Below are 23,601 nucleotides of genomic sequence, written 5' to 3'. Positions count from 1 at the left end.
GTATCAGGAATCAGATAGAAATCTAGAGAGATTTCTTGGTTATGTATATTCTGCATTAGAGATAAGCCCCCAATGGCCATGTAAGGCTCATAGAGAGGATTGAATTGTACAGAGGAAACACTTTGCACAAACACCAAACAACCAGCACACCCACCAGGACCCTCAACTGCAGCTGCAACGACAGGTAGCCCCACACAGATAAGCAAGGAAGAAAGACTTAGCAGGGAGAAGAAAAGCATGATTCAAAGTAGGAGACCTGCATCTCCTCCATCCTTCCCCCTAAACACCCCAAAGAAAGAGTTGGGTACGCAGAGCACCCAAATACCCCTGGTCACAATATGTCTCCCTCCTGCAATATGGCGTTTACTGGATCAGCAACCCTCCCTTAATCAGAGGGTTGAAAGGGTGTCCCCACATGAGGACACAGAGTAAGTATATCTCTTGCACTTCAGGGAGCCCATGTTACCTACAAACTTCCAAATGCCACTGAGGACAATGGGAAGAACAGTCACCTCTTTTGGTGAATGCTGATGGCTGATAACTCATGTCTCATTTTTCCTTACGAGACATGAACCAGGCTACATGGAGCAGAATGAACAGAAATTTCTTGCTGGAGAGCAACATGCCGCTACCATTTTGTGTGTCTCTCACAAACACCTTGGCTCAAAAGGGTAAATTTTGCCTGGAAAGGTGAGCTACTAATCTCGCATATTAGCACAAGGTGCACTTGAAAGTTTCCTGCCCAAACTCTCTCTTGCAGCCTTCCTTAAATCTGGCTGTGGATGATGGAAGTTGCAGTCCAACACATCTGGAGGTCGCCAGGTTGGGGAAAGCAGGTTTATTGAAATAGACAAAGGACTGCCCACATCCTCTATACACTAGTGTAGGACCTCCTGAAATCCTAAATGCCCAGCTGGCCTCTGATTCTTCATCCAGTCAAAGCCACACCGTATCACCTATCGACTGACTATGGAGAGCCCTGGGAGTTCCAGAGTTATTTCCAAGAAGTGCTTTTAAAACACGGCCTATGCCTAGAGCCCTCTCCTTTGTTAAGCAAGGAACGAGACCACTGTTCTTTTGAGCGCCATGACATCACCCTTCCAGGACCGCCCTTCTCTTTTGAGTCTTTGTCATCAATGGCTATAACAGGCCTTAGACTGCAAGACTCCAGGCAGATTTCTGGAGAGACCCTAGGACATGGTGCAGAGACAAGGCCACTGAAACCATCACCCCCTCCCCCACCCAGTTTAGCCTTTCTCCTTTAGGCCCATGTCTCCCCCACCATGGAGAAAGGGACTTGGCCGGCGCTGGGAGGAGCAGCTGCGAGTTCCTGGCTTTGCATGGTGCCTGGCATCCCCGTGCGGTTCCTGTGCATCATATGACGTGATTCAGCCAGTGCCAAGAAGAGTGCCTGCTCTTCCTGGTGCCAGCTAAGTCTTTGGCTTTGCACGGTGGCCAGTGTTTCTGTGGGTTTGTCATGGGCTGCACAAAACAGCTCAACCCATGCCAGGAAGAGTGCCTGCTCTTCCTGGCACTGGCTGTTCCTGGCTTTGCATGGCGCCCAGCTTCCCCGTGAGATGACTGCACGCAACACAGAACGACTCAGCCGGCACTGGGAAGACCAGCGATTTGCTTCTGCTCTGTTGCTTCCTCACGTGGGCCCTCTGCTACCTTGACTAAACAATCCAAAATTACTCTTGTTGTCCGCTTTTGTATTTGGGAAATTGTGTTCGTTTCTGGGCTAGCTCTACCAGACAGACAGCAGCCTGACATCTGGCAGAATAGGGGTAGGGTCGCAATGGGAAACCGTTCCTCTAGCTTTCTTAACAGAGACATGCATTTTAATTATGAGAACTTTTATACTTCCACATTTCTCTCTAGACAGTGTAAGCATCACATCTGTAAAGTGGTCAATATGAACAACCAAGGACAAATTCTGTGGGTACATGAAAAGAACTGTCCACTATGTGTAATGGTGGCCAGCACCAAACCAGTCCATAGGGATGTGCAAGCAACTCTGTGTGCATATTAAGAAGTCTGCAGTTGCTGCTGCTGTTTTAAAATAACCTCCCTGTGATCTGAGTTCCTCCAAATTTCAGCAGCAGATTGTTGGGTGATGTGAGGAAACTCTAATTTTATGCAGATCTTAATTATACAAGTTAAGATTTGACCTATTTGCTTTGAGGAACAAGTTAGCCATGTTCTCACTTACATATCAGTTCAAAAGGTGTCAGGAGAATAAATCAACTTGCCATAGCAAGAATGAGTCTGGAAACGAATTAACAACTTTCTCTAGTATCTGTTTGAGAGCTCTGGCCAAGGCAATGACTCCTTTACTCATCTGAAGTACCCACTGAGTTCAAAGCTCTGTGATATACAGAAGGCATGTTATTAAAAATTTCATTTTAGAACAGTAATCTTTTATACCTTTGATTTTGTAGGAAATTAACTTAAACCTTGTATCTTGGAGATTTAAACACCTCGATTATACTAGACACCTCAAGAAACATGATATGGAAAATTATTATATTATTAGGGATTTATTGTGGCATAAACCTTCATGGATTAGAACCTGTTATCCTCATTTGGGTGAGGGGTATTGAGGAAATAACTGTAAATGGTGGAACCAGGGGGTCATGTCTTGGATCCAGTTTTATGCTGGAGCAACTGCTCCAATGGAAGTGTTTTTTTCCACCCCCTCTTTCTTGTGGTAGCTCCTTCAGCCCCCTAAAAATGCTGCACAGAGAGTCAGGAAACCCTGTTGAATGGGGTGAACTGTGTGTGGGGGAGGGGGATCCCTAAAAATCAGATAGTGGGACCTTCTGTGAGCAGAGTCCTTCCTCTCGCAGAAGGCAAATCCTGAATCCAGCCCCACAAAATGTGGCATTTCTTTGCACCAATGCATTTTGAGATGCGCAGACTAGGGCCTCCTTTGTCAAGTACAAATGTACAGTTGGCTCCAGCCCGCAAAGTGATTTTGCCACAATAACAGTGTAGTCTTATACGTGTGGCACAGAGTGGTAGGCGGCAGTATTGCAACCGAAACTCTCCCCAAGACCTGAGTTTGATCCCAGCGGAAGCTGGGTCCCAGGTAGCCGGCTCAGGTCGACTCAGCCTTCCATCCTTCCAAGGTCGGTAAAATGAGTACCCAGCTTGCTCGGGGAAAGGTAGTCACGACTGGGGAAGGCAATGGCAAACCACCCCGCTATAGTCTGCCATGAAAACGCCAGCGAAAGTGGTGTCCCTCTGGGAGTCAGCAATGACTCGGTGCTTGCACTGGAGGAACGTTTCCTTTCCTTATACGTGTACTCAGAAGTAAATCTTGCAGTCCTACGCACACTTCCCTGGATACTCAGTCCCTGAAAGGTGTTAAGTGAATCAGGTAAACAAAATATATTGCTGCAAGTTCAAAGAACTCTGAAAGGAGAGATCAAATTGCTGCTGCATTCAGTTTCCTCTCTGTGATGGCACAATGCTAAAGAGCCTCCAACATACAATCATGTCTGTTTACTTACAAGCTAACGTAAGTCATTTGGAAAATGGAGGAAAGCATCCTCGGCAATTGCAGGTAAGAGACATTTCTCATTTAGATGTATCCATAATGTTCTTTTCCAACAAATTGCTTGTCAAGCTTGTTTCAACGTAATTAAGCTAAGCTAGTCAGACAAAGTTACTGTTATTTTTCAAAGAGTCCTTGCTGGATGCCAACTCCTTCACTTAATTTCTCAGGACAGTTAATCAGTCACTGGTGGCATCTCCCACAAGGAGTTTAACCCTGTTTGTCAAAACCTCTGAATTGTTCAGAGAGGTAGTTCTTTTTCCCCTGAAGCCATGCTGCTATCTTTCCTAATAGATTTTCCCTTCATGCCTTCATTATTATTTTGTTTGACCAGGCAGAGCTAGTAGAACATCTTGATCTATTGTTCAAAGGAATCCATTGAAAATGTCTTGTACAGAACCTCTCGAATTCTGTCGCTCTATTTAAAAATGACCATGTGATCAGTGGGATTTTTCATTTCTCGTAGAAGAAGCTTAAAACAAGGGCCTTTGTTCAAGGAGTGATTTAATTTGCCTGTGCTCTTTTGGCTTCCTACGTTTGCAGCTACATAACGCATTTTTCTGTCTCTGCCAATCCATGTAGGTGGGTTGAATGTAATTACCAATACTGGAATTTGTCCAGGACACTGGTTTGTACATCTCTGTTTTCACAAAATGGGCAGAGAAAACTTCATTAAGTCAAGGCTATCAGGGGCCTACTGTCACGGCTTATTCAGAACAGCCCCACCAACACTAAACTTTCCACCATTGCCACACTGCTATATTGTAGCCTTCCTCAGCCTGGGGCCCTCCAGATGTGTTGGACTACAACTTTTCTGGCTGGGGGATGCTGGGAGTTGCAGTCCAACACCAGGAGGGCACCAGGTTGGAGAAGGTTGTTCTATCAACTGGGATGAAAAAGTGCTACCTCCTGAACTGTCAATATGATTTTCAGCTTCAAAGTTTAACAGTCTCCATATACCATTCATTTGATTCTACTTACAAGGCTTGATGTGATCATATTGAAATGTCAGGTCTCTAGAAAATAGGGTAATTTTCTGGACAACAATTTGTCACAATCCCAGTATGTAGGTTAGCCATGGTTGATTGGAGTTACCATTTGCTGCTGTTCTTGAGAAAAGCAGCAGAAGATGAGCTGATGGATCTTCTACTTTAATCCTAATTTATTTCACTTGGAAAGAAGCCACTGCAGTTTTGCTGAAATGTATTTCTGGGTAAGCATATGTGTAGTGGAGGCTGGTGGCTCTGATGTCAGTGGGGCAGGGAATCCGCTCCAGGTTTCAGTCAGAACCAGTCAGCACTCTAAAGGAGCTCTCCAAGGTGCTTCCACACCTTGGATCGCTCCTTTAGAGTTCTGACTGAAACCTGGAACGGATTTTCTGCCCCACTAACATTGGAGCCACCAGCCTCCACTGCATACATAAGATAATAGAGGGGGCTAGTGCGGGGGAGAATCATAGGGCTGGGCAACATGGTACCCTCTAGATGTTTTGTACTACGGCTCTCATAAGTCAGCATGCTTGCCTGCAGCTGCATTTGTGGAGGAACCACATACTGGGAAGAAAGAGGGACCTGTATGGCCCTCTTGTCAATCAATTGTCTGTCTCGTGGTGGTATGGATTTTTATTTATTAATTTATTTGTTATTCAAATGTATAAACTGCTTTCCACAATGGTATCAAGGCAGTGAACATAAAATACAACGGCATAAATACAAGAATAAATATGACAATAAGAACAACACAATACAAACAAATCAGCAATAAAACCGCACACTCTACTGTGTGCTACAAACCATAGCTGGCTGGGACACACTTCAGGGAAAGCCCATTTAAAGAGATGAGTTTTAAGAAGATGTCTGAAAGCCAGAACTGTGGGGGTCTGCCTGATGTCCATTGTTAAAAGTATTCCAGAGGGTGGGTGCTGCTTCACTGCAAGTGTTCCTCCAGAGGATGACAGAGTACAAGGGTCAGATCTTGTGATCACACAATTATACCCTAGTAGCCACTTCTAATGAGCAGACAAAGTGGATTTTAATCTCCCCATTGTTTAAAACACTGTTTGAGATTTGGCAAGAGCATGTGTCCTCTGGGCTTAAGCAAAAGCTCCCAGCTGTACCAGTGGACCTCTGAGTTACAATTCTCATGTGGAATTAAGGCATGTTGAAACAAATTAGACTTCCTTCCACGTCATGTGTTTCAACTACCCTTTCTCTGCATCTGTTGGCAGAAGAAACTGACACAGTAATTTTAAACCATTGTGATTTCTATGTTATGCTGGTGGTTTTTATATAAACATCAATCTGACTCCCACTCCATGTTAGTTCCAGTAGCCCCACAGCAGCTAACTACACAATATATCATAGAAATTAAACATGCCAATAACCTCAGGTCACAGTCCCTTCTCATGGTGTCTAATAGAACAGCTGGATGAAGAGCAGCAAAAAAGAAAAAGGAAAAAGGGATAAGGGCAACCGGGTTGATACAGCGGTTGGACCAGGAGAGATGGGATGGGGAGGTGGGGGAAAGATACTCATCCATTCTTTTAGTGTTTCTTCTTATAAAATATTCAGAATGCTATGGTTGAATGGAAATAATAGCACCAAGTTTAGCTTGGGAAATGATGCTTTTTGTTTCCTATTCTGTTTTCAAGAAAAGCTGTCTCTCTCTCTCTCTCTTTTTTTTACGAACAACATCACAGAACAAAGCAAGCAAATCACTTTTCATCATAAACCTTCATCGCTTCCCTTCACCTGTATAGAGCAAGGAAGAAATAAACAAACAAACATGTAAGTGCCTAACAGAGCAATCCTATGCCCCCTAGACAGCATCTGGGGGATATAGGATATTTTGGTTTCCTGGCTCCGAGCTCCAAGCCAGGTAACTGGGCTTCCCACCCCTCCTCCTCTCCCTCATAGCTGGCACAGAGAGAACTGCGCCTGCCACCTCTCCACGCTCAGAAAACAGAGCATGGACATGGAGAAAAGGGGGTGTTCCTGGGGGCAGGGAGGGGAGGAGACTGGGGACGAGGGGCTATCAGGTATCCCCAGCCTCCTTCCCTCCCTGAAGCCTCTGCTACACAGGCAAAATTGCCCATCTAGCTAAAATGCTCTGCACTGGATACTCATAAGCCTCTGAGTTCGGAGGCTTATGAGTACTCAGGGTGCACCCTAGAGGTGCAATCCTATTCGTGTTTAGACAGAAAAAAAAGTCCTACAGCATGCCCCATGTTGGCTGGGGCATGCTGGGAGTTGTAGGACTTTTAGTCTGTCTAAACGTGCATAGGACTGCGTCCTAAAGCCCCTTCCCATGTTACATAGGAAACTTGTGTTATATTGAGTCAGCCAATATTGTTGATACTGGCCGGCAGTGGCTCTCCGGGCTTTCCGGCAGGAGCTGTCCCCAGCCCTACCAGGAGATGCTGGGGGTTGAACCTGGGGCCTCTTGCATGCGAAGCAAGTTCTCTACCCTTGAGCTGTGACTTGTTAGCAATGTTCTGCTGCATAGCAGCAGGACACAAGATCAGGTGCAGGGCTCCTAGCTCATGGAGGGGGATATATGGGTCACCTTGCACTAATGTGAGAGCCAAAGTCTGCTCCTGCCCCCTTCCCAGTGAAGGCAGCACCAGCCATTGGCAGCCCTGCTGATGCCAAGCCCCTACATGACACAGAAATGTCACTCACGGGGCTTTAGGGAAACTAGTGTGGTGATGGCTGTAGGGCAGGGATGGGCCACACATGACTTGGCCACGTGTGCTCTCCGACACCCCCCAAATGATGATGATGACGATGATGACGATTTACCCTTCTATACTGCCCCATAGCCGAAGCTCTCTGGGTAGTTTACAGAAGATAAAAACATTAAAACACAATATACAAAGTTTAAAACCCATTTACATAAAAGCATATGGACAATATATACAAACATTTAAGCAAAAACAACTTTGAACTAAAATCAATTTAACAAAAAAATCCAACAATAAAACAACACAGCTTAAAACAATACAGCTTACAAACAATATACAAGAGTCAGCAAAAGGAACAAGAGTTCTAAAAAGGGAAGGCCTGCTGGAATAATAGCATCTTTAATGCCTGTTTAAAAACCTTCAATGGGGTCAGCAGGCGCATTTCAACCGGCTGGTCATTCCACAATTTAGGGGCAGCAAAGGAGAAGGTCCTCTTGTGTGTGGCTGCCAGTCTCACATTACAGCAGATAGCCCTCAGAGGACCTTAGGCGGTGGACTGGGATGTAGGGGAGAAGGTACTCCCTAGGTACCTTGGACCTAGACCATGTAAGGCCTTAAAGGTGAGAACCAGCACTTTATATTTTGCTTGGAAACAAATTGGCAGCCAGTGTAAAGATTTTTTAAAACAGTGTAATATGGTCTCCATGGGATGTCCCAGAGACCAACCTGGCTGCCATATTTTGTATCACTTGAAGTTTCCAATCTAAATATACAGGCAGCCCCAAGTACAGCACATTGCAGAAATCAAGCCTAAAGGTTACTCGTTCCAGGAATGGGTGTAGCTGGTGTATAAGCTGAAGCTGATAACAGGAACTTCCTACCGTTGCATCCACCTGGGGTACTGGGAGAAGGGTTGGGTCAAGAACCACCCCCAAGCTACGAACTTGCTCCTTCAGGGGGAGTGCAACCCCATCCAGAACTGGTTGACATACCTCAGTACCTGAATTAGGATCCTTCACGATGAGCACCTCTGTCTTGCCTGGATTCAACTTCAGCTTGTTCTCCCTCATCCAGCCCATTACCGACTTCAGGCAGTCATTCAGAGGAGGCCTACTTTCCTTGGATAAAGATGTTAAGGAGAAATACATTTGAGTGTCATCAGCATACTGATAACACCCAGCCCCAAACCTCCTGATGATCTCTCCCAGCAGTTTCATGTAGATATTAAACAGCATTGGGGTCAGAATGGAGCCCTGAGGGACTCCACATAATAGTTCCTTTTTCAAGGAACAACTATCCCCGAGCGACACCATCTGGAACCGTCCTGAGAGAAAGGAGCAGAACCACTGCAGAGCAGTGTCCCCAACCCCCAGCTCCCTCAGGCGATCCAGAAGGATACTATGGTCTATGGTATCAAATGCCGCTGAGAGAGGCAAAAGAATCAACAGGGATGCACTCCCCCTATTAATTCCCAGGCGAAGACCCTCCAGCAAGACGACCATGGCAGTCTCAACTCCGTATCCCACTCTGAAGCTGGTTTGAAATGGGTTCAGATTGTTTTGCAAACAAAAAGCCAAAATGGTGCAATGTAGTGGCTATGGAGCACTAAAATGGACACATGTAGCTTGCAAACAAGTTCAATTTGTCTGTTTTGGTGCTACTGAGTACTCAGAGCAGCAATCCCCCCCATTTTTACCCCCCCTCCCCAATTGTCTTGAAAGTAATAAATAAGTACATGAGCTCAAATCAAGTAACTGACTTCCCTCTCCCCCAAAGTTGTTTAAGGACACAATCCTATGCATGTTTAGACAGAAAAAAGCTGTACAACTCCTAATATGTCCCAGCCAGACTGCCGATTCCAAGAAGGTCTTGACGTGCTGAAGTCCCAGAACCCCCAGCATGCTGGCGTTGTGAAGTATGCTTTAATTTACATGGACATGCATATCACATACATGTAAACCAAACACATACCCGAGGGATCTTTTGGCATTGAACTCTGGGCACTTAGGAAAACCTGATACCCCCCCAAAGTTGAGAGAGTCAGAGACTACAACAAGGCCTTTGAAAGCAAATATTTGATTTATTAAAGAAAAGTTTAAAATGAATTAAAATCACACATCAGGGGAATTAGAACTATGCATACATTTGGAGAATTAGAATCATACATTAACACTCAAAAGGTTAAAAGATAAGCATTTAAAGTCAATAGTGAAGTACACTGGGATGCATAGGAAATCGTGTGTGTGTGTGTGTATCTGTGTGTGTGTGTGTAGAAAGGGGGAGAAGGGGGGGAAGGAACTTTCAGCTTGGGATTATTTGAATGGGGGAGTAACAGACTATTTGGGGGGGAGTTGAGAGAGAGAGAGTTTTAGAGGAAATTTAGGGTTTGGGGAGAAAGTGGAGGGAGAAAGAGCTAAAGCCTAGGGGTTTTGGAGTTTGGTATTGGGTGGAATCCCCTTCATGGATCACTGCCTTGTTGTGGCGAAGGGGCTTGCGTAACTCAGTGAAGCCCTAAGCTATGCTGTGCAGGGCCACCCAAGACGGACAGGTCATGGCGGAGAGTTCTGACAAAATGTGGTCCACTGGAGAAGGAAATGGCAACCCACTCCAGTATTCTTGCCAAGAAAACCCCATGGAACGTATCACAAGGCTAAAAGAGATGACGCCGGAAGATGAGCCCCTCAGGTCGGAAGGTGTCCAATATACTACTGGGGAAGAGCAGAGGGAATTTCCAAGTAGCGCCAGAAAGAGTGAAGCCGCTGGGCCAAAGCCGAAGGGACACTCGGCTGTGGATGTGTCTGGTGGTGAAAAGAAAGTCCGATGAGAAAAGAACAGTATTGTTTAGGAACCTGGAATGTAAGATCAATGAATCAAGGTAAGCTGGAGGTGGTCAAACATGAAATGGCAAGACTGAACATCGACATCTTGGGAATCAGTGAACTAAAATGGACAAGCATGGGCGAATTTAATTCAGGTGACCATCTTATCTACTACTGTGGGCAAGAATCCCTTAGAAGAAATGGAGTAGCACTCATAATCAACAAAAGGGTGGGAAAAGCAGTACTGGGGTACAATCTCAAAAACAATAGAATGATCTCAGTATGAATCCAAGGCAAACTATTCAACATCACAGTAATTCAAGTCTATGCCCCAACCACTGAGGGCAAAGAAGCTGAGGTTGATCGGTTCTATGAAGACCTACAACACCTTCTAGAACTAACACCAAAAAAAGATGTCCTTTTCATCATAGGGGATTGGAATGCTAAAGTAGGAAGTCAAGAAATCACCGGGATAACAGGCAAGCATGGCCTTGGTGTACAAAATGAAGCAGGACAAAGGCTCATAGAGTTTTGCCAAGAGAACACGCTGATCATAGCAAACACTCTTTTCCAACAGCACAAGAGGCGACTCTACACATGGACATCACCAGATGGTCAATATCGAAATCAGATTGATTATGTCCTTTGTAGCCAAAGATGGAGACGCTCTATACAGTCAGTAAAAACAAGACCTGGAGCTGACTGTGGCTCAGATCATGAGCTTCTTATTGCAAAATTTCAGCTTAAATTGAAGAACGTAGGGAAAACCACTAAACATTCAGGTATGACCTAAATCATATCCCTTATGAATATACAGTGGAGGTGAGGAATAGATTTCAGGGATTAGACCTGATAGACAGAGTGCCTGAGGAACTATGGACGGAGGTCCGTAACATTGTCCAGGAGGCAGCAACGAAATCCATCCCAAAGAAAAAGAAATGCAAGAAAGCAAAGTGGCTGTCTGAGGAGGCTTTACAGGTAGCTGAGGAAAGAAGGGAAGCGAAAAACAAGGGAGAAAGGGGAAGATATACCCAACTGAATGCAGATTTCCAGAGAATAGCAAGGAGAGACAAGAAGCCTTCTTAAATGAACAGTGCAAAGAAATCGAAGAAAACAATAGAATGGGAAAGACTAGAGATCTCTTCAAGAAAATTGGAGATATCGAGGGAATGTTTTGTGCAAAGACGGGCATGATAAAGGACAAAGAAGGCAGGGACCTAACAGAAGCAGAAGAGATTAAGAAGAGGTAGAAAGAATACACAGAAGAACCATACAGGAAAGATCTTAATGTCCCTGATAGCCATGATAGTGCGGTCACTGAACTTGAGCCGGACATCCTCGAGAGTGAAGTCAAGTGGGCCTTAGGAAGCATTCCTAACAACAAAGCTAGTGGAGATGACAGTATTCCAGCTGAGCTATTTAAGATCCTAAAAGTTGATGCTGTTTACAAGGGCAGTTGCAATTCTAGGGAAAGATCAAGGATTGGATAAAACTAGGAGCAGCTCGTCTGGAAGCACCTCTTGTCTTTTATTCTACCAGCTGTGGGAATAGGCCTTTCCCACTAACAGCGGTGCAGACTTGTACCAGCAGATTAGTGTAGCGAGGTGTCAACCCAACAGGACTCAAACATACACAAAAGGCACCTGCAAGGATTGGTCAGTTCCTAGCATGTTGCAGCAGAATATAAAAGGGAAATGTTTATATTCCCCCACCATGAAACCTGCTCAGCAAAAACCTGCATACTGCAGTAACCACAAACAGACTAACCGCACAATCCTAGCATGTTTACTCAGAAGTAAATCCTACCAGTGTTTAGTGGGGTTTGCACCCAGGAAGGTCGGTATAGGATGGCAGCCTAAATAAAGCTTTGGTGTATACTTGTGTGCTGTTTTATAGCAATATTTTGATCCTCTTTTTGTATGCATGCAAACCAATGCTATCTATATATACACGGCAGTGAGCAGCCCTGGTTTAATACCTAGCTTGTTTCCCTAATGATTTCTCCCTTGCCTTCAGTTCTACAAATTTCTCCCTCTCTTTTATGGTTATTTTATTTGCCTACAAAACTTCCCATTTAAGTTGTTCCTTAACATCCAGAGTTGTTGGAGAAATCTGCAACAGATTCAAATTAGTCTGGATTTCTATGGTTCTGACCCGTGGATTCCACAGTGGACCAGCTTTTCCTGAGTCACTCAGATTCTGTAGACTTGTGGACCATTTGTTGTTTGTTGTTTTACTTTCTGGAATTTTATGCAAATTTAGCCAAAGAAAAAATACATAAAATAAAAACACACACTGACTGAAAATGCACGTTTCCCTCATAGGCTAAAACATGAAAATGCACATGGGGTGTGTGCGCATTTTGGGTGGGATTTGCATATTTTGGGGGAATTTTGCATTTGGGGGGATTTACGCATTTTTGAAAGTGCTAATTTATGCAAATGTGAATTTGCACAAATTCAGGAAATTGGAAAAAAAACTGATTCCATCAATGAGCAGATGATGGAATGAAAGGCACCTGAGAATCGGCAAAACACAGAGAATAGATTTTACAAAATCCGTACATTCCCTACTAACATCCCCACTAACTACCAGGTTAGAGTTCTACTATTAATGCTCAGTTTCTGCCATCTGAAATCTGTATAGCTCTCTCACTTCTGTTACCACACTACACATCAGTACATATTGCTGATTATTTTGAGTTCCGCTCTCTTCACTCTGATCCATGGCTCTTACCCTCTCCTACCATTTCTGGTTTGCTCCCTTCACTTATCTTCCCCCTTGACATTATCTTTGCTTCCACACTTGAATCAGCGGATGTTCTTTTTGAATGACTGCAGACTCCAAACAAGGACTCTTCCGCCCCTTCTGTAAAGAGAGTCAGGCTATCATGTGGTCATGAAATTGGATCATTATATCCACAATAAAAACACAGCTGTCTTCTTCTCTGCCTCATGTTGGTAAATCTTCATTTGAGATCCCTTGTGTGTTGTGTGGATGCATTTTGCTGCATTTGATTATGCAAGACTGCTGATTCCAAGAAGGTCTTGACATGGTGAGTCCCACAACTCATTTCTGAACCACAGAATGGGACTTTGTATCAAAGAATTGATCCACTGGAAATACAGTAACCTTTTTATGGCTTTATCTGCAATAAATTGTCATTAGTTCCCTAATATATGATTTTAAAATGACTTGCCGATGTTCACAGCATTATACAATTTGAAAGATATATGAACATTGACACCCACAAAAATCAGCTAAAAGGTAATGAGAAATACAATACAAAAGAGAAATGGATTGATCTCAGACTCTTTAGAATGATCAATGCTGAATTTAAAGGGCTTACCCCTGTTTAACACAACACCCATATGGTTGAAACAATCCTTTATGTCTATGAACGGAAAGACAATTATTGCAGAAATTATGAATGGAAACCTTTTGCTACTGAGTAACCGATAAGGGCAAGAGGCAATGAGAAAACTCCTCCTAAATTATGGGAGTTGTAGTCCAAGATATCTGAAGGGCACCAGGTTGGGGAAGGCTGGCCTAGGCAATTGCCTGTTAATTTTGGGTCCCATAAACAATATTTCCCCTTCATGGATCACTGCCTTGTTGTGGCGAAGGGGCTTGCGTAACTCAGTGAAGCCATAAGCTATGCCGTGCAGGGCCACCCAAGACGGACAGGTCATGGCAGAGAGTTCTGACAAAATGTGGTCCACTGGAGAAGGAAATGGCAACCCACTCCAGTATTCTTGCCAAGAAAACCCCATGGAACGTATCACAAGGCTAAAAGAGATGACGCCGGAAGATGAGCCCCTCAGGTCAGAAGGTGTCCAATATGCTACTGGGGAAGAGCAGAGGGTATTTCCAAGTAGCGCCAGAAAGAGTGAAGCGGCTGGGCCAAACCCGAAAGGACACTCAGCTGTGGATGTGTCTGGTGGTGAAAAGAAAATCCGATGCTGCAAAGAACAATATTGTTTAGGAACCTGGAATGTCAGATCAATGAATCAAGGTAAGCTGGAGGTGGTCAAACATGAGATGGCAAGATTGAACATCGACATCTTGGGAATCAGCGAACTAAAATGGACAGGCATGGGCGAATTTAATTCAGGTGACCATCATATCTACTATTGTGGGCAAGAATCCCTTAGAAGAAATGGAGTAGCACTCATAGTCAACAAAAGGGTGGGAAAAGCAGTACTGGGGTACAATCTTAAAAATGATAGAATGATCTCAGTACGAATCCAAGGCAAACCATTCAACATCACAGTAATTCAAGTCTATGCCCCAACCACTGATGCCGAAGAAGCTGAGGTTGATCGGTTCTATGAAGACCTACAACACCTTCTAGAACTAACACCAAAAAAAGATGTCCTCTTCATCATAGGGGATTGGAATGCTAAAGTAGGAAGTCAAGAAATCACCGGGATAACAGGCAGGCATGGCCTTGGTGTACAAAATGAAGCAGGACAAAAGCTAATAGAGTTTTGCCAAGAGAACACGCTGATCATAGCAAACACTCTTTTCCAACAGCATAAGAGGCGACTCTACACATGGACGTCACCAGATGGTCAATATCGAAATCAGATTGATTATGTCCTTTGCAGCCAAAGATGGAGAAGCTCCATACAGTCAGCAAAAACAAGACCTGGAGCTGACTGTGGCTCAGATCATGAGCTGCTTCTTGCAAAATTTCGGCTTAAATTGAAGAACGTCGGGAAAACCACTAAACCGTTCAGGTATGACCTAAATCATATCCCTGATGAATATACAGTGGAGGTGAGGAATAGATTTCAGGGATTAGACCTGATAGACAGAGTGCCTGAGGAACTATGGACGGAGGTCCGTAACATTGTTCAGGAGGCAGCAACGAAATCCATCCCAAAGAAAAGGAAATGCAAGAAAGCAAAGTGGCTGTCTGATGAGGCTTTACAAGTAGCTGAGGAAAGAAGGGAAGCGAAAAGCAAGGGAGAAAGGGGAAGATATACCCAACTGAATGCAGAGTTCCAGAGAATAGCAAGGAGAGACAAGAAGGCCTTCTTAAATGAACAATGCAAAGAAATCGAGGAAAACAACAGAATGGGAAAGACTAGAGATCTCTTCAAGAAAATTGGAGATCTCAAGGGAACGTTTTGTGCAAAGACGGGCATGATAAAGGACAAAGAAGGCAGGGACCTAACAGAAGCAGATGAGATTAAGAAGAGGTGGCAAGAATACACAGAAGAACTATACAGGAAAGATCTGAATGTCCCTGATAGCCATGATAGTGCGGTCACTGAACTTGAGCCGGACATCCTAGAGAGTGAAGTCAAGTGGGCCTTAGGAAGCATTAGTAACAACAAAGCTAGCGGAGATGACAGTATTCCAGCCGAGCTATTTAAAATCCTAAAAGATGATGCTGTTAAAGTGCTGCATTCAATATGCCAACAAATCTGGAACACTCAACAGTGGCCACAAGACTGGAAAAGGTCAGTTTACATTCCAATTCCAAAGAAGGGCAACGCCAAAGAGTGTTCAAACTACCGCACAATTGCGCTCATTTCACATGCCAGCAAGGTGATGCTCAAAATCCTACAAGCTAGGCTTCAGCAGTATGCAAACCGAGAACTACCGGAAGTACAAGCTGGGTTTCGAAGAGGCAGAGGAACTAGAGATCAAATCGCCAACATTCGCTGCATCATGGAGAAAGCAAGAGAATTCCAGAAAAATGTCTATTTCTGCTTCATTGACTACGCTAAAGCCTTTGATTGTGTGGATCACAACAAACTGTGGCAAATTCTTAAAGTGATGGGAGTACCAGACCACCTTACCTGTCTGCTGAGAAACCTGTACGAGGGTCAAGAAGCAACAGTAAGAACCAGACATGGAACAACCGATTGGTTCAAAATTGGGAAAGGAGTACGACAAGGCTGCATATTGTCACCCTGCTTATTTAACTTATATGCAGAGTACATCATGAGAAATGCCGGGTTGGATGAATCAGAGGTCGGAATTAAGATTGCCGGGAGAATTATCAACAACCTCCGATATGCAGACGATACCACCCTAATGGCAGAAAGCGAAGAGGATCTCAAGAGCCTCTTGTTGAGGGTGAAAGAGGAGAGTGCAAAAGCTGGTTTGAAACTCAACATTAAAAAAACGAAGATCATGGCATCTGGCCCCATCACTTCCTGGCATATAGAAGGGGAAGAAATGGAAGCAGTGACAGATTTTACTTTCTTGGGCTCCAAGATCACCGCAGATGGTGACTGTAGCCCTGAAATTAAAAGACGCTTGCTCCTTGGGAGGAAAGCTATGGCAAACCTAGACAGCATAGTAAGAAGCAGAGACATCACCTTGCCGACAAAGGTCCGTCTAATCAAAGCTATGGTTTTCCCAGTAGTAATGTATGGCTGTGAGAGCTGGACTATAAGGAAGGCTGAGCGCCGAAGAATTGATGCTTTCGATCTGTGGTGCTGGAGAAGACTCTTACGAGTCCCCTGGACTGCAAGGAGGTCAAATCAGTCCATCCTAAAGGAAATCAACCCTGAGTGCTCATTGGAAGGACAGATACTGAAGCTGAAGCTCCAATATTTTGGCCACCTAATGCGAAGAGAAAACTCTCTGGAAAAGACCCTGATGCTGGGAAAGACTGAAGGCCAAAGGAGAAGGGGACGGCAGAGGATGAGATGGCTAGATAGCATCACGGATGCAATGAATATGAACTTGAGCACGCTCCGGGAGAGAGCGCAGGACAGGAAGGCCTGGCGTGCTATGGTCCATGGGGTCACGAAGAGTCGGACACGACTGAACGACTGAACAACAAACAATATTTGCACTAGTAAATATTGAGTGCTGCCACACCAGTGCAATGGTGTGGAGCACAATGCAGAGAATGTCAAGTGTCTCCATGGCTCTAATCCTAAGCAAAGGTATATGGGATTAAGGCGCTATTGAACTCAGTGGGACCTATGTCTGAGTAAACATGCATAGGATTGGATTGACTTGGATTCCTGCATTCTGACTTGGATTCCTGCATTGAGCAGGGGATTCGACTGGATGGCCTTGTAGGCCCCTTCCAACCCTACTATTCTATGATTCTATGATTGCACGTGGCCTAGTGTTCTCTGGAATGTGCCCACCACAACCTGTGGTTTCGTGAAGGTATTTCAAACGGATCCAAGACAGCATGCTGGTTCTCAGCCCCACAACGCCTGCTAAGTAACAAAGCAAGGAATGGCTCAGGTTGTTGCTCAACAAGACAGCAAGTCTGACATAGACACTTTGATAGAAGTCAGGCCTTATTGCAAGACCTTCTGCTGAAAGGACACTTTACTCTCCTGGCTGGTTACCCTGCCATCCCCTACTTTGCCCAAAACCTGTTGGTGGTGCACAGGCTGACTTCTTCCCACCCCCAATATCCTTTGGCACCTGGCTCAGAATCTGCTGCAGGTTTGAACTGTGACAGTGACCTGGTTTTCATGTAACAGCAATTCTTGGGTTGTCTAACCCAGAAATTGCCATGGCTGAGTGGGAGCGAGTGACTGTGCTGCCTACTGTGTGCTCGTCACTTCCGCTTTCATTCAACAACTCAGGAATATTCCATTCCTGGGTTGTTTCATGACATCTGAACCTGGAACCTTGGTTGTTTAGGGGTTAAACAATCCAGAGTTAACCCAACAACAAACCATGGCCAACTGTTATGTTAACTCTGGGTTGTTTAACCCATAAACAATACAGAGTTCCTGGGTTCAGACATTACAATATCAGTGAAGCAGAAGTGATGAGCATGGAGGTGGCAGCACACACACTCAGTCCCACTTGGCCACGGCAATTCCTGGGTTAAAGAATTGCTGTTATGTGTGAATCATGTCAGCAGGTCTACATTAGCAACAGCCACCATTGCTATCTAACGGCATTAGGCAAAGGCGGGTGTGTACAGCTGAGAACTGGGTGAAAATAGGTTGCAGGCAGGGAACCATTAACCAGTGGTACCTGGGTTCTGTCACATGTAGCAGGGGTGAAACGGACAGAAGGCATGGTCAAAAGCAAGGCAACTTATAACAAGTTGCTCTGACCTAGCTAGCTAGCTTGAACTAGCTTGGCCTCAAGGCTTTTATAGGGCCTGGTGTGTGCTGATTGGCTTGTAGAGTCAGCTGACAGTGTGAAAGCTGGTGCATAGGGAGTGGTCAGCTAATCTTTCAGGCTGGAATGACAGTCCTTGATCTATAAGACCTACTGAGACACCAGGCTATTGGTGGTGTAGGAGGTAATGTGGTGGAGGCTGTGGTTCAAGGGAACCACCTACGTGGGTCATCACCCATTTATTTATTTGCTTATTTATTTAATTTTTTGAAGGTAGCAGACAATTTTTTGTTTAAAACAACATTGTCATAAAAAACAGAATAGCCTAAAATAGAAACCTACAAGCACAGTAGGATTAAAAATAAAACAAAACACAGCACAGCAGGAGGCAGAGCATAGCGTCACTTGATTAAATCAAATGCCACTAAATGGGTGGACAAGAATCCCTTTTATTTATGTATTTAAATCTAGGGCCTGCATGCTAGGAGAATAGGTGCTTGGTGAGCTAATGAGGCAAAAAGATGTGAGGTCCCAGTAGTTTCCTTGTATCTGTCCAGTTGTGGGTGAAAAATCAGCTTGGGAAGGGTCATTTTGAGCTGAAAAATGGGTCAAACAGCCCCTTCTCACCAACTCTTCCGCTCAGATACAGGCTGGCTGCCATGAAAGGACAGCATTGTTAGTTATTTAATATACTATTATTATATTTTATCCCAGGGAGGGACGCTTGTGGAATTTTCCATCTTGGGTGCCACAATTACTTGGCCAGCCTCAGGTACTGTGCATCTAAACTTGAGGTGGAGGCAAGGAGTAGCATTTTCTGTTGCACCTGAGGCCCCCAAATGTCTTGGGCCTTCCCTGGGAAATCATGGTGGAATTCTGCCTAAGGTGTGGTTTGAGCTTCATTTGTCAGTCATCATTATGTTTGCATCTTAATCATGTGTAGAGAAATGGAGCGTAGCGCATGCATGTGTGAACCAAACCCTAGATCAGCCTTCCCCAACCTGGTGCCCTCCAGATGCATGCCAGCTGGGAATGATGGGAGTTGAAATCCAAGACACCTAGAGGGCACCAGGTTGGAGAAAGCGTCTTTAAGAAAGCAATGAGAAGTTAGAACATCTGGATAGCTTCTGTGAAGAGGCACCCTCCTCAAAGAAGTAAATTGTTTCTTCATTTTTGCTGGAAGCAAAACATTGGATGCTGCCTGCTTGGGTTCAAGGCTGTGTTTCCACCAGCAATTTACTCCAACCTGGCTGCACAGTGAGGTCTCTGTGTTTCCATGATGTCGTGGCCATTCAACACCCACCCCGCATTTTATTGCTCAATAACCGCTTCTTCTGAGACTGTCAGGGTGGACACTGAGCCAATAGAATCCCAGAGTAGTTCTGATTCTGAGGAAGAGCGGTCGCTCCTGGGAGAGGAGCGCGCTCCTTTTTCCCAGGGCCAACAGGTGATGGAGATTCCTCCCACCAGCATTCCTAGCTTAGATAGCAGTCCTGGGAGTGACAGAGCGTGGGAAGCAGACTTGATAGACATGCGACGCCGACGCAGAGAGCAGCGCCAAATGGAGGGCGCAGAAAGGAGGTGTAGTGCCCGGTTGGCGCGCAAACAACGGCTGCTCCCAGAGGATCCAAGGGAAAAGGCGGGGGACTCTCCCTAGTCCTTAAGTTCAGGGGTCTGCCAGTAATTCCCTTTCAAACGGGGACCAACTGTTCCAACTTAGGGCATAGGTATTCTGCTGCTCATATCCAGTTGCTAATGGTAGAGTTGTTAACTTGTAAAAGAGGAATAAAGCTTTGAAAAGAATCCCTTTGTCTGTGTCTGGACTTGGCTACTGGATTAGACTGAGAGAGGCCTCCAAGGAGCCCTTGACAGCGACTGCTTATAGTCCGACTTTTTCAGCTTACCACGGCTCCATTACTTACCTGTTTCCACAACCACACTGGGTCCGGTATCATAGTCCTGCCCATGGGGTGTGTAGCCCAGCCTTTCTGGGTGTATTGCTCAGACCTCAGTGACCCAACCCTTTCCCTCAATGTTTTCCGGAAGTTTCATCGCCGTTTTAGAGCAGGATGCTGAGGGACCAACTCTTAAAACATTGAAAATAAGCACTAGAACACAGCCCATGACCCCAGTCAAGGGGTTTTTTCTTCCATTGTGCTGAATGAGGCTTGCCCTCTCAATGACTACAGAAATGACAGAGAAGCCCCTCAACTGACACGGCACATATCAACGCCCTTAATTCCTTAAATGCGATTAAGCGTGATCTTGAGGCTTCGGTCCATTGCCTTAGGACGTAACTCCTTCACAGCTTCCATATAGAGATCGTCTGCATTAAAATGGAGGCTAGTTTCAATCTCTTTCCCACAACAAACCCATTAGTGTCTCCTCAGAAGTAACTCCCATTGTGCTCAGTGAGGCTTGCTCCTGAAATGCAGGTGCATCCGGACTTTTGGGGAAAGAAGAATGGGGGGAAGCCTCTCTTCACAGCAAAGCTGATTCCTTTTAGAAATCCCATACTCCTCCATTAGTGTCTCCTTCCGTTATCCTGGAATCACGGCCGAGGAAGCGAGAACACGGATGAGGTAATCAGAGCCAACCCAGACTCCACTCAGACTCCACCCAGCCATCAAGAAAATAATTCAATTAGAGCTTAGTGGAAACAGCATGGAGCCCCAGGCCATAGCGATGATAAGCCAGGACTTTAAACATGGTGGAAACTGGAAAAGGAGAAGATGCGATTGGGGAAATCACAGCAAAGTTGCAAACAAAGTGAAGCCAATAGCGTGGAAACACGCCCCAAGTGGAAGAAACTTACTAGGGTTTCATCAGGTACATTTATGTTCGTTCAGAGAAAAGCAGGATAAAAATGAGAACAAACAAAAGATAAACTAAATTGTATTGGTGTCATGTTCAGAGCTCACTGCTCATTGTGAGAAAACAGCCAGAAGTTATTTGTTTCACATTTGATATGGCAGCCCAGGGATCCAGTGGAGTATGCCATGGTGAATGCATGGAATGTGAAGGGGAGATGCGTGTTCCAAAAATTGGGCACATATGGATTGGCGTGGAGTAATGATTTCGGCCTCTTCTTCAAGTGTAGTGTTTGGGGTCTCCTCTTCACATTTCATTTGAATACTGCCGGTGTCGGCACCAGGTTTTTGAGAGCTGTCGGGCAAGACACCCTCAATGGGCCCCTTCCCTCACTGCGTCCATCTTCTCACCACCATTGTCACCAGCTGCTATTGCTTTTCCTTGTCTTTCTCATCGCTGCAGCCACACGTTTGCTTGACAGGTAGGGAGCCAGCGAGCAAACAGGCAGTAGCATCTGCTGCTCCTCCTACTCGCTGCCACTGTTGTCTGGGCTGGGGTGAGAGGCAGCTGAGCAAGCAGGTTGCCATGGTGAAGAGGAGGAGCAACTCCTTGGGGCCCTTGTCAGTGGGCGCCTGCTGGGGTGTGGGCCCTCAGCAGGTGCCCAGCCATGCCTGCCCTTGACACCAGCCCTGCATACTGCTTCAAACACTGGTAGATACAGGTTTGCCCGGGCTTGCCCACCATGTGAAAGGGCTCTTAGCAGCATGCTACTCATTCTATCAACAATATGGTGACTCATTCATGACCAGGTGAGTGCTGGGCCTGCCACTTGCAGGAGCCTGTTCTTCCAAATGCTAATAAAGTAGCAGTTAATATAGGCAGATTCTGTACTTCCCAAGGAAACATGGCACTCCACAGTAACAATTATGTGTCACCCTGGTTGGACATTTGGCAGAAATGCAGGAAAACATCTAAAGAGTCTTGCAGATGTCAGTATTAAATGCCCTCCCCCTCCTTCTTGCTCTCTGAGACAAGACAGCATCTAGAAATTAATCTAGATGCTGTTTTTTCTTTGGGCAGAGTGCCGTCTAGCCATCATGAATCTGCCTAGATGATGTTGCTCTAGCGCATGCACAAAGTCATGCGTGTTGCCAAAGTCATGCGTGTTGCCAAAGTCATGCTTGTTGCCAAAGTCATGCGTGTTGCCAAAGTCATGCGTGTTGCTGGGAAGCAAGAGTGATGATGGGCCAAAACACATGACACGGAAGACGTGGCTTCAAATTCCATAATTCTGTTTTTAAACTCTAGTAGGTGTGAGGAGCAGGGAATCAGGATTGAGACAGTGGCTTGAGACAGCTGGGAAAGGGGGCTAACTCTTTCCTCCCCTGTCATGGTTCTCTGGACAAGAGCCCCCGCCCGAAAGCTGCTGTTAGCTGGGGGTGGGGGACTCTTATTGGTATCCATGGGGACTTCCCTTTTGCAGCCTATAGCAACTTTGGTTGGGGAAGGATGTTTATGACAGCAACGGAAAAGGTTCAAACCCCCTTCCTGTGTACCATGGTCCTAATCCTGATTCCGGCACCTCCTTAGAGTTGAAAAAAGAACCTCAGAACTTGAAGAGGCGTGGCTTGGGTCACATGTTGTTTGACCAGCAGGCAAAGATATTTTTTAGACAGGTCTTTGGCCTCGTACGCTGCCTGTTAGGAGAAATGTCCAGTTTGTTCAACTGGCTGTTGTATTGATGTTTGACTCACCCCTTTTCATGTTTTGATAGTCGCTTTGTATTTTATAGTTGTATAATGCCATCAGCACCATTTGGTGGAAGGCAGGATGCAAATTTAATAAATACATACATTTATAGTACATACATTTTATGTGGGGATATGGTTGTACTAGCATCATAGGTGCCTATCTGATGGGTCTAGGGTTGCTGATTTTAACTTTGAGAAATTTTGGTACTTGAGTGGGGATGGGGGGACAGAGCCTGGGGCATGGGCACAGAGGTCAGTGGGTGTGACAGAACTCTGCATATCTTGTATTGCCGCCACACATGCTGCCTCCTTTCTGTGGAGCAGGGTCAGCATCAAGGGTAGGTGTGGCCAGGCACCTGCTGAGGGCCCTCACCTCAGCAGGGGCCCGCTAACAGGAACTCCCCGGAGCTTCTCCTCTTCACCTTTGCAACCTACTTGTTCACCTGCCTCTCACTCTGGCCCAGACAATGGCTGGATCTACACTTACTGCCTTTTTTCGCTTCCAATGAGGTTTCACCACCTGCCTTTCACACTATGCAGTAGCCGCCTCGAATTGGAACCGGAATTTCCCACTTCTGTGTCCCGCTTTCAATACCCTAATATTCCGGTATTTCCCCTTAATGTGCTCTGATTTTCTGCCTTCGCTACCCTATCCAGTCGTTGTCCCCTCCCCCGCCTGTCCATATGCGGCGGTGTTTGTATTTCCCTCCTTTCCAATCACAGCTCTTGACGGCCTCATGTCTTCTTCTGGCTACTGATTGCATAGCTTCCTCAGCAGCCCCCATTTCCTCAGCAACAAGCAAAGGGCTGGATGTGTGCACGCTTGTCTGATCTTGGATGCTAAGCAGGGTTGGTCCCGGTCAGTGCTTGGATGGGAGACTGCCTGGGAATCACGCTTCCTGCACTGAGCAG

The sequence above is a fragment of the Heloderma suspectum genome, chromosome 1 (assembly GCF_057233095.1).
Source record: "Heloderma suspectum isolate Gila_16-S chromosome 1, 16-S_ref, whole genome shotgun sequence".
In the NCBI taxonomy this organism is placed as follows: domain Eukaryota; kingdom Metazoa; phylum Chordata; class Lepidosauria; order Squamata; family Helodermatidae; genus Heloderma; species Heloderma suspectum.
Note: the sequence above shows the minus strand (reverse complement) of the source record.